We start from the raw sequence: 8,557 nt of genomic DNA on the forward strand, positions 1-8,557 counted from the left end.
AGAAGATCTGGTCTTTTTCATTATGAATTAAAGAATGTTTAATTCAAAAATGTGCTAAAAGTTAATTTTGATAAGAGAGGTTGTCACTTGTAACTCATTTTGTGCTTCGTTATCTGAAATTTTCGCTTTTGTTTCGTTGTATTCTTGAAATTTTTTTGATGATGATAATGTTGAGAAATATGTACCACTTTGGTTTGGATTTAGTTGTCACGTTACTGGTTTTAGTTACATTGTCAATGTGACTATGAATCAGGCACCCTATGATCATGTAATTCATTCTATATCCAATTACCTCCCCTGGTATTAATAACAGCAATAAAATTATAGGATGATTATGGGATTCTTTGTTCTGTAAAACACTTGGTAATCTTCTAATTAACCACATTTTTTTTGTCTTGGCAGGAAGTCTTTCAACTAAGGATGTTGAGCACACTGTAAGCTTATTGTTTTGTTTTTGTTACTTGAATTTTGTGCCTTAAAAATTGTGTATGGTTTTCGTAAATTAAACCAAAAAGAAAAGTGATAACGAACTTATAGAGATATCTATGGCTATTTCAGAGCGCATTTTGTTTTATCTTGTCTTGGAAAATGCAGGCCTAACTAGGCTTTGGTAATGTTAATAACCTACTTGTATTATCCTACAAATTTATCCTTACATTTAACAAACATGTATATATGTCAAATGTTTGCAGCTCAAAAAGATGTGAAAGAAGGAGCATACTGGGGTAATTGCTAACTTTTCTTCCAGTACAAACTACAAACATTACAGAAGTACGTGTTAAATGTTTCCAAACTTGACTGTTGTTATTTTTATACTCTGCAGGGACCGTTGTTGGTGTTTATACTGGGATGGAGCACGGAATAAAAAGGGCTCGTGGTACAAGTTATTGGGTAAGTTCTTCGTTGACTCAATCAATAAGTAATCTTTATCAATTATTCATTGCAATGTACCGTTTTGGTGGAGAAAGTGATACATAATGCTGAGTTGAACAATAAATAGTAATTGATCAGTGTTTTCAGAATAAGGTGCATTACATTGTGTCCATTGTATGAAGTGCACGGACTTAGGCTTTTGCCACTGATCTCAAAAACAAACATAACATATCTTAAGGCACTGATAGTGCACTGTATTCAGAATAGTTCATAATGAATCCTCTTGTTTTTCCTTCCCTACTCATACTGGGTGTCTTTTGCTTATACTCTGTACTGTACTAGTGTTGGGGTTTATATAAACTATAAGAAATGTCTTTGGACCACTAATCGGAGTTATGTACTTACTTCAAGTTACTCGGACTCTTCATTTAACTTACAAGTGTACGACCGTCGACACTCGAACATAGTTATGGACACTTTTGATATTTACATTTTTTTTTTGCCAAAATCATGGATTTTTTTTTTCACAAAATAGCCAATTCCAACATTGTATTATTATTTTGACAAAAAATCCTCCCCACCCTTTATTTATTACTTTTTAATTTTTTTTAATGGAGGTTAGTATGTTGTCTCAAAGTTACTACCCACCATGTCCCCTTGATTTTTTTTAGGGAAAAAAGAAGAAGTTACTACCCACCATGTCCCCTTACTTTTTTTTGATGCAAACGATGGAACGAATAGATTAAAGAGATCAACTCTTTAACCATGTCCCCTTACTTGCTTAACAACATTAAACACTTTGCAATTCTTTTCGTTATTGGTATTGTGGTTACATATGCTTGTGAAACAATTACCACAAACGGATTCTAATATTTGATTTTCTTCTTACTTGCTTAACAATAATTAACACTTTGCAATTCTTTTCTTTATTGGTTTTGTGGTTAAATATACTTGTGAAAATTACCACGTACAAATGGATTCAAATATTTTGATTTTCTTCTATTTTGGGGTTTGAGGAGGAGGGAGAGTACAATCATGGAAACCACTTATTATTAGCGTCCTACTCCCTTCGTCTTTAAAAGATTTTCCCCGTTTGGCTTCTCAAGGTCTCCAAGATACGACTTAAAACGTAAATAACTCTAATTCTACACATGTAAAAATTATAAGAAGTTGATATACCGAAAATAGATATTGAAACGAATGTAACAAATCAAATCTCACATGACTATATTATTTCTATAGGCTAATGGGAAATTATGGTCAAAGTTTGACCCAAAATATTGCAATGGGACAACCTTTTAGGGATGCAGGGAGTAAATAGTGTATGATACTCCTAAACTTTGACAGGTTTACATTCTCCTTTTTACAAAAGTTTACAAGCCATAATAAGTAGTTTACCAATTCGTTAGGGATATATTTTCTTAAATTTGGAAGGTCAGATAATCAACTTTCTTTTTATTGTTTATGATTTGACACGGATTAAGACTATGTACGTATAGCTTAATAACCGATCTTTCTTTGTTTCATATTGATGCCCGTCTTGCTTTTCAATTTGGATTGAAACCTGTGGGTGCTATTGAATTTCTAACGAGCATCATTTTTGTTTTTGTGATTGTAAACATAACCAGAAAAACGCAATGATTGTTGTGCTTTGACTGAAGCTCTGACGTCTACAGTGACCAGCGGGGATAAAGAAAAAAAAGCTGTTGGATGCTCTGCCGTATTTGAGGAACCCTTGGCCAGAAAGGGTGATCGTTATCCTTCATGCTCTCAAGCTGAAGAAGGCATGCCACCCCTTACTTATTCGATTTTATTTTAGTCATATCATGTTTTTCTTTTTCTTACTTTGTTGCCTCTCTGATCTCACCGCTAATGACCCAAGAAGCTCACCATACACATGAATGTAAAACTCATAGTTCGTGCAAAATGAAAACTGTTTAAAAGAAAATAATGGCCCAGGTCCCAAAAAAATGATTTTTATCGTTCTGCATCTTCTGTTTCTCCATTGGCTTCTATTGTCTAGGGGTCTGTTGTAGTTAATAACAACGATATGCTTGTAGTGGAAGAGAATAACAGTGGCCAAATCCAATTCTCTCTCGATACGTTCCTCAAAAGAAGAGAGTGGTTGTATGTTTACTTGTATGTTCCTGGGAGTAAAGGGAACCCAAATTTTATTCATGTTTTCCAGGATGTTGGACAAAGCATAACTTACATATTCAAACAAGTGGTACAGGATAAAAATAACACATAAACATAATTCTCTTAAAATTTAGATTTAAAAAGATTTTTTTTGTTCATGTTTTTATATGACTCGGTTTTATAACCCTAATACAAAAAATATGTATACACCTTCTCATGCTCACACGCCCCACAAAAACTATCAATGGTCTTGGAATATTTGTTAACCCACTCCTTTTGACTTCTCTGATCAATGGTCAATTGGAATCTTTGTTAACCCACCCCTTTTTACTTCTCTGCCTCTGTTGGTAGTCCGCATTCAGAAGAAATTTTTCCAGTTTTATGACCCTGAATCTGTAGAAAAGAGCACCGGATTTTTTTTATTATTTCAATAAGCATCTATACGTACATACAAAATCCTTGGTGAACTGGTTACCTACTGTCATTACGAGCTATTTAATGAGTTGTCATATACAAACGTTGAACATCAATAACTGTTTGTATTCCAGGCTGATAAAGAGGCAACACGTAGTCGACCAACAACGGCTCTCTCCATGGGGAATGCCCTACTGTGGTGCCTCAAGCAAGTGGAGCTTGAGTAGGCGACATTGGAGGACAACACTGAGGAGGCTTTGGAGGTTACGATCAAGGAGTGATCTCCTTCAAAGGCGTCTTCCTTTTTCCTAGCATGGTCATCCACGCTACAATACGCGAGGAAGTTAATTAATAGTGCCGAATTTATGTAGCATGGCAATATAAGTCTACGTCTTTTGCAAGAATACCTTATTTAATTGGTTATTTATATTACACTACTTTAATACTTAAACTACCAATTTCACCTTTTTGGGCACTTGTGCATTAGAAAAAGCATTAGTTAGAAAACTCAATGGAACCTACATTATGTATTAACTATGTTTTCTTGTTGTCTATTGTATTAAGGTCTCCAATGATTTCCATTCAGTAATTAGGATTGTGATTTGCGTAATATTACGAAGATAGATTTTTATAACTTGGGGGACCGCGCGCGCTAGCGCGTGGGCCAACAACTAACACTACTAGAAAAATCGGATACAGGGGCAAGTCATAATTGCCTCTAAAAATGGGATTTTGCCTCTAATGGGTTTCTGAAGCAAAAAAGTGGATGCCTCTAATAAGTCCGTCGCTAATTATTGGTTGCCTCTAAAGGCCCCTTTTTGAGGCAACACAATGTGTTGCTTCTAAAAGCCCATACATTTAGAGGCAACCATATATCTATGCCTCAAAATATAATTAGAGGCAACCCATATATCTTTGCCTCAAAATATAATTAGAAGCAACCACATATTATTGCCTCAAAATATAATTAGAGGCATCCATATTTTCTTGTCCCAAAATATAATTAGAGGCATCCGTATATACTTGCCTCAAAATATATTTAGGGGCAGCCATATAATTTTTCCTCGAAATATAATTAGGGGCAATATAAAAAGGTGTTTATAAAACGACGTATATTTAGGGGCAACCATTTAATTATGCCTCTAGATATAATTAGAGGCAGTATCTTAATTTTAAAATAATGAATATTTGGATGCAATTTGATGATGTCATGAACGGTGTTTAAAGGCACCGAAAATAAAGCTAGCGTATTCATTTCATACATTTACAAGCACGGTCATCTATAAGAAATAACCATGATAAAATAGCAAAAGTAATCACCAAATTTCGTAATAATCGAAGATTTATCAAATACAAATAATATTATTAATCAGAAGAGAATCAATTGTTGTTCAATCTCAACCAAAAAAACACCTTAGGCTTGCAACAACCCACAAGCCCAAAACTAACAAAAACCAAAAAAAATAACATGTCTTCTAGATGTCTGATCGGTATATTCGGATATTTCTATCACTCCTCATAGTTGCATACTTGCATGGTTAAATTTCACTAGATTGGTGCATAAATAAAAATTACTATAAAGTCAAACCAAGTCAACAAAAAAGAAAAACAGCAGCAACACAACAACCAGTTGTAACGCTCGTAATGGCAGCAAGATAACAACAACACAGCAACACCATAACATCAAGACAACAACAACGTAACCAACAAATCAATAGCTGCAACAAACATAATCAGTGTGTAACACAATACAACAGCAACTACTCAATTGCTTGCATTTCACCACGCTCCTCATCCTCATCCATAGCCGCAACCAACTGCCATTTTAGAATTACAATGTAATATTAATAATAAATAAAAAAATATTTAATGAAAAAAACTACCATATAATGAGTAAAATTAACAATTAATTGTCTTAACTTTATAAGAAATGATTAAACTTATTATTATGTTTTGTCTAAATAAGCAAATATAATAACCAAAAGAGAAGCATAGTTATACAACCACCATCCCAAACTACCTAGGCCAAGCAACAAGTTGCAAGCCAAAACAACAAAAGAACAAAAGTCTACAGCTACCTAGTAAACTAGCACCACTATACAACTGATCAAAAAGAACAAACCATCACAAAACCAAGAAACAGACGGGCACTCATAACAACAGCGCGGCCCTAAACCACAACACATAATCTGCTGCATTTAAAGTAGCAAGGCAGAGAAATTAAACAACATTTCTCAACCCCTGAAACCATACTATCTCACTATCAGAGTTCTCCAACACACTTCCTGCTTAAAATTTTTAAAAACAACTGAACTGAACAGAACAATACACTTTTGACAGAACTGGAATGAACTTTTGAAAGATCACGAAACAGAACAGAACAACCTCTGACCTTGCAAGCCGACCTTCGGATCATGCATAACAAACATCAGTGCCTAACCCTAAAGACCTTGAACGTGCATCCTTAACCCTGACCCTGAACATGCTGCCTAAACCTAACCTGCAGACCAAGCTGGTAGACAAGTTAGGACCGTGCAAGATATACAGGAGATTCGTGCAACCTGTAGAAAAGAAAAGAAAGGGCTGGAAGAACAGTTCGACGAGGCTTCCGACCTAGACAAGGAACCAATAAACTATAAGGAAATGAGGATTACGTAAGCGAAATAGAGCCTGAAACTCATGGCCAAGCGTTAATAATTCCTAGGGCCTTACACTCAAAATCAGCGGCACCTGAAAGTTTGCAAAGGGAGAAAATATTTTTGACTAGGTGTGAGGTGAAGTCTCAGAATCATATTGCATTGAAAAGAAGTGAGTAGAGTAAGGTGAAAATACTGTCACGTTTGAACTAGTATTATAACGGAAAAAAAAATAGCAAATTGATATTTTACTTTTTTTTTATTAATACAAAAATCGTAGCAATTGAAGAGTATTAACGTGTCTTCAACTTTTTGAGAAAAACTCTTTGTACCAGAAGTGTGTCCAAACTCATTGTTGAAGGATGGTTAATAATATAAGAATAATCTTCAAATTTGCAAAAATGAAATTGTAGTGACTGATAAATAGAAAAGTTAAAGAAGATGGAATAATTGCTCAATATGTGCCACGTTAACACATAAAATCATGATAATGGGTACAAAAGTTTGACATAAGGTAGACTCGAACTCACGCACATAAACGTATTGGTAAGTTTGACAGCAACCACAACTACACAGAATAATTGATATCCTAGTTTATAGACCCGAGACCACCATGAAGCCACTACACAAAAACAACAGAATCACATCAGTGCAATCCCTGCCAACAAAACTAGACCAGCATCACTGCACTACTACAGGCCTGCAGCCTAACAGCTGTTCTTGCAAACACAAAACAGAGCAGCTGCAATAGAAAAGCAACCCAACACCAGTCCGGTACACATACTACAGACTAGCTCAACAACAAAACCAGCTAACCACACACCTCTAATATGCAGTCAAGACTCAAGGCCCTCAACAAAAGCCCCACAAGTCAACTAAAGACACAACTAAAGACACAAGAGTCCAATTAAAATCCAAACAATATCAACAATAAAATAGAAAGATTGAAACCTTACCCACAAGGTCAACCAAAGTCAACTTGCTTCCCAAACCTACAAAAACCATCCAAAAGGCATTAGCCCAAGTCAAAAAGAGCCAAAACAGTCTAGGACAATATCGTGTCCAGTAAAACAACCAACACCCCCTGTAAAGTATAAGTTCAAGAAACTAGGAAAGTATACAAGAGCCAACGGCAACCTTGACCACCAGTGCAACCCACCATCAAAACTACAACACGGAAGTCCATCTACAGCTTTCCCAACAAACTTCTGACCTACAAACAATCAACGCCCCTCTTTCGCCATATATCATTAGCCAACACTATCCCATTTATCATTGACAACCCTCATAGCATAAAGACGATAGTGAATCAAAAATTACCCCGCATTCAATTACAAATTCAAAAAAAAGAAGCTAAATAATCAATTGCAAAGACGGCAACCCACGTTTGACAAAGTACAAAAAAATAATTGGAAGAATACTGCAATTACCTGAATTCTTGCACACGAGTTCCATTCGTTCGCACCTCAGTTCCGAAGTCCATGAAGGAATCAAGATGGAAGTCAGTAAAATTTCAACAATTATTCGCCTCTAGGAATATCGATATTAGGGGAAAAGAAAAGAAAACCCTAATTATCAAAATCCCAAATACTGCGGGATTTTTTGGAGGGAATAATTGATGAAAATTAACGAAATTCCAATTCGATTTTTAGAAATCCGGCAGAATATGGAGTTCAAAAAAAAAAGAGAGAGGAGAAGGAGAAGAACAGGAAAGGTAAGGCGGAGGAACGTATAAAGTTCAGAGTATGGAGCATGGAAGGAGGTAGGAAGAAATTAACATACTTCCTCCGTTCCAGAAATATCACACCATTTGTTTTTTACACTATTCACACTACGACTTTGGCATTTTTTTGTGATTCGTACGTAAGGAAATTTTAGTCATACGGGGTCATCTTTGATTCGTATCGATATATATTTTCTAAATATTAATTTTTTATAATTTAAACTTGCATAAAATTTGAAATATTAAGAGTCAAAGTAATGGTTAGAGAAGAAAAAGTCAACCATGGTGCGATATTTCCGGAACGGAGGAAGTATATATATTCAGTGACCAAATAAACACAAAGTTTATTTTCTCTCGGTGGTTTTATTGGTGTTTTGTGTTTAGATCAACCTAGGTTTGATAGTATATTTATCTTTTTTAAAGACCACACGACTATAAATAGTATTCTTAACCACGAAAAAGAAAATTTATTTATTTTTTGTACATTTTTTCTTCTTTTCTCTTACACATTTTGAATAAAAGAAAAAGAGTATTATTTATTACATAAGGTTCGAAATATTTCAACATGATAAATGCTTGGGTGCGGTAGGCCGGTAGTCGTGCGTGGTTGTGTAGGGAGTCTCAAGGGACAAGAATGCATGTCGACGTATTCGATCCTTATATGTACTCGTGTAAAGACTATGATTTGCGAAAAGACCGACAATAATGTAGCCAAAATTCGATTTCATCTTTGATGAAAACAAAATTTTAGTGCCTTGATCTATACTAGGCT

The 8,557-nt window shown here is 35.1% G+C and overlaps 1 long non-coding RNA gene across 1 annotated transcript; it reads right to left on the reverse strand.

The window, feature by feature from the left end:
• Positions 1-4,948: 4,948 nt before the first annotated feature.
• On the reverse strand, positions 4,949-7,822 carry LOC110791805 (uncharacterized). The gene is made up of 3 exons (XR_002534215.2): positions 7,493-7,822; positions 7,019-7,054; positions 4,949-5,243 (listed from the first exon to the last, which is right to left on the reverse strand). It is a non-coding gene; the product is annotated as an uncharacterized lncRNA (long non-coding RNA).
• Between the last annotated feature and the right edge of the window lie 735 nt (positions 7,823-8,557).

Source organism: Spinacia oleracea, chromosome 3 (genome assembly GCF_020520425.1).
Source record: "Spinacia oleracea cultivar Varoflay chromosome 3, BTI_SOV_V1, whole genome shotgun sequence".
NCBI classification, from domain to species: domain Eukaryota; kingdom Viridiplantae; phylum Streptophyta; class Magnoliopsida; order Caryophyllales; family Amaranthaceae; genus Spinacia; species Spinacia oleracea.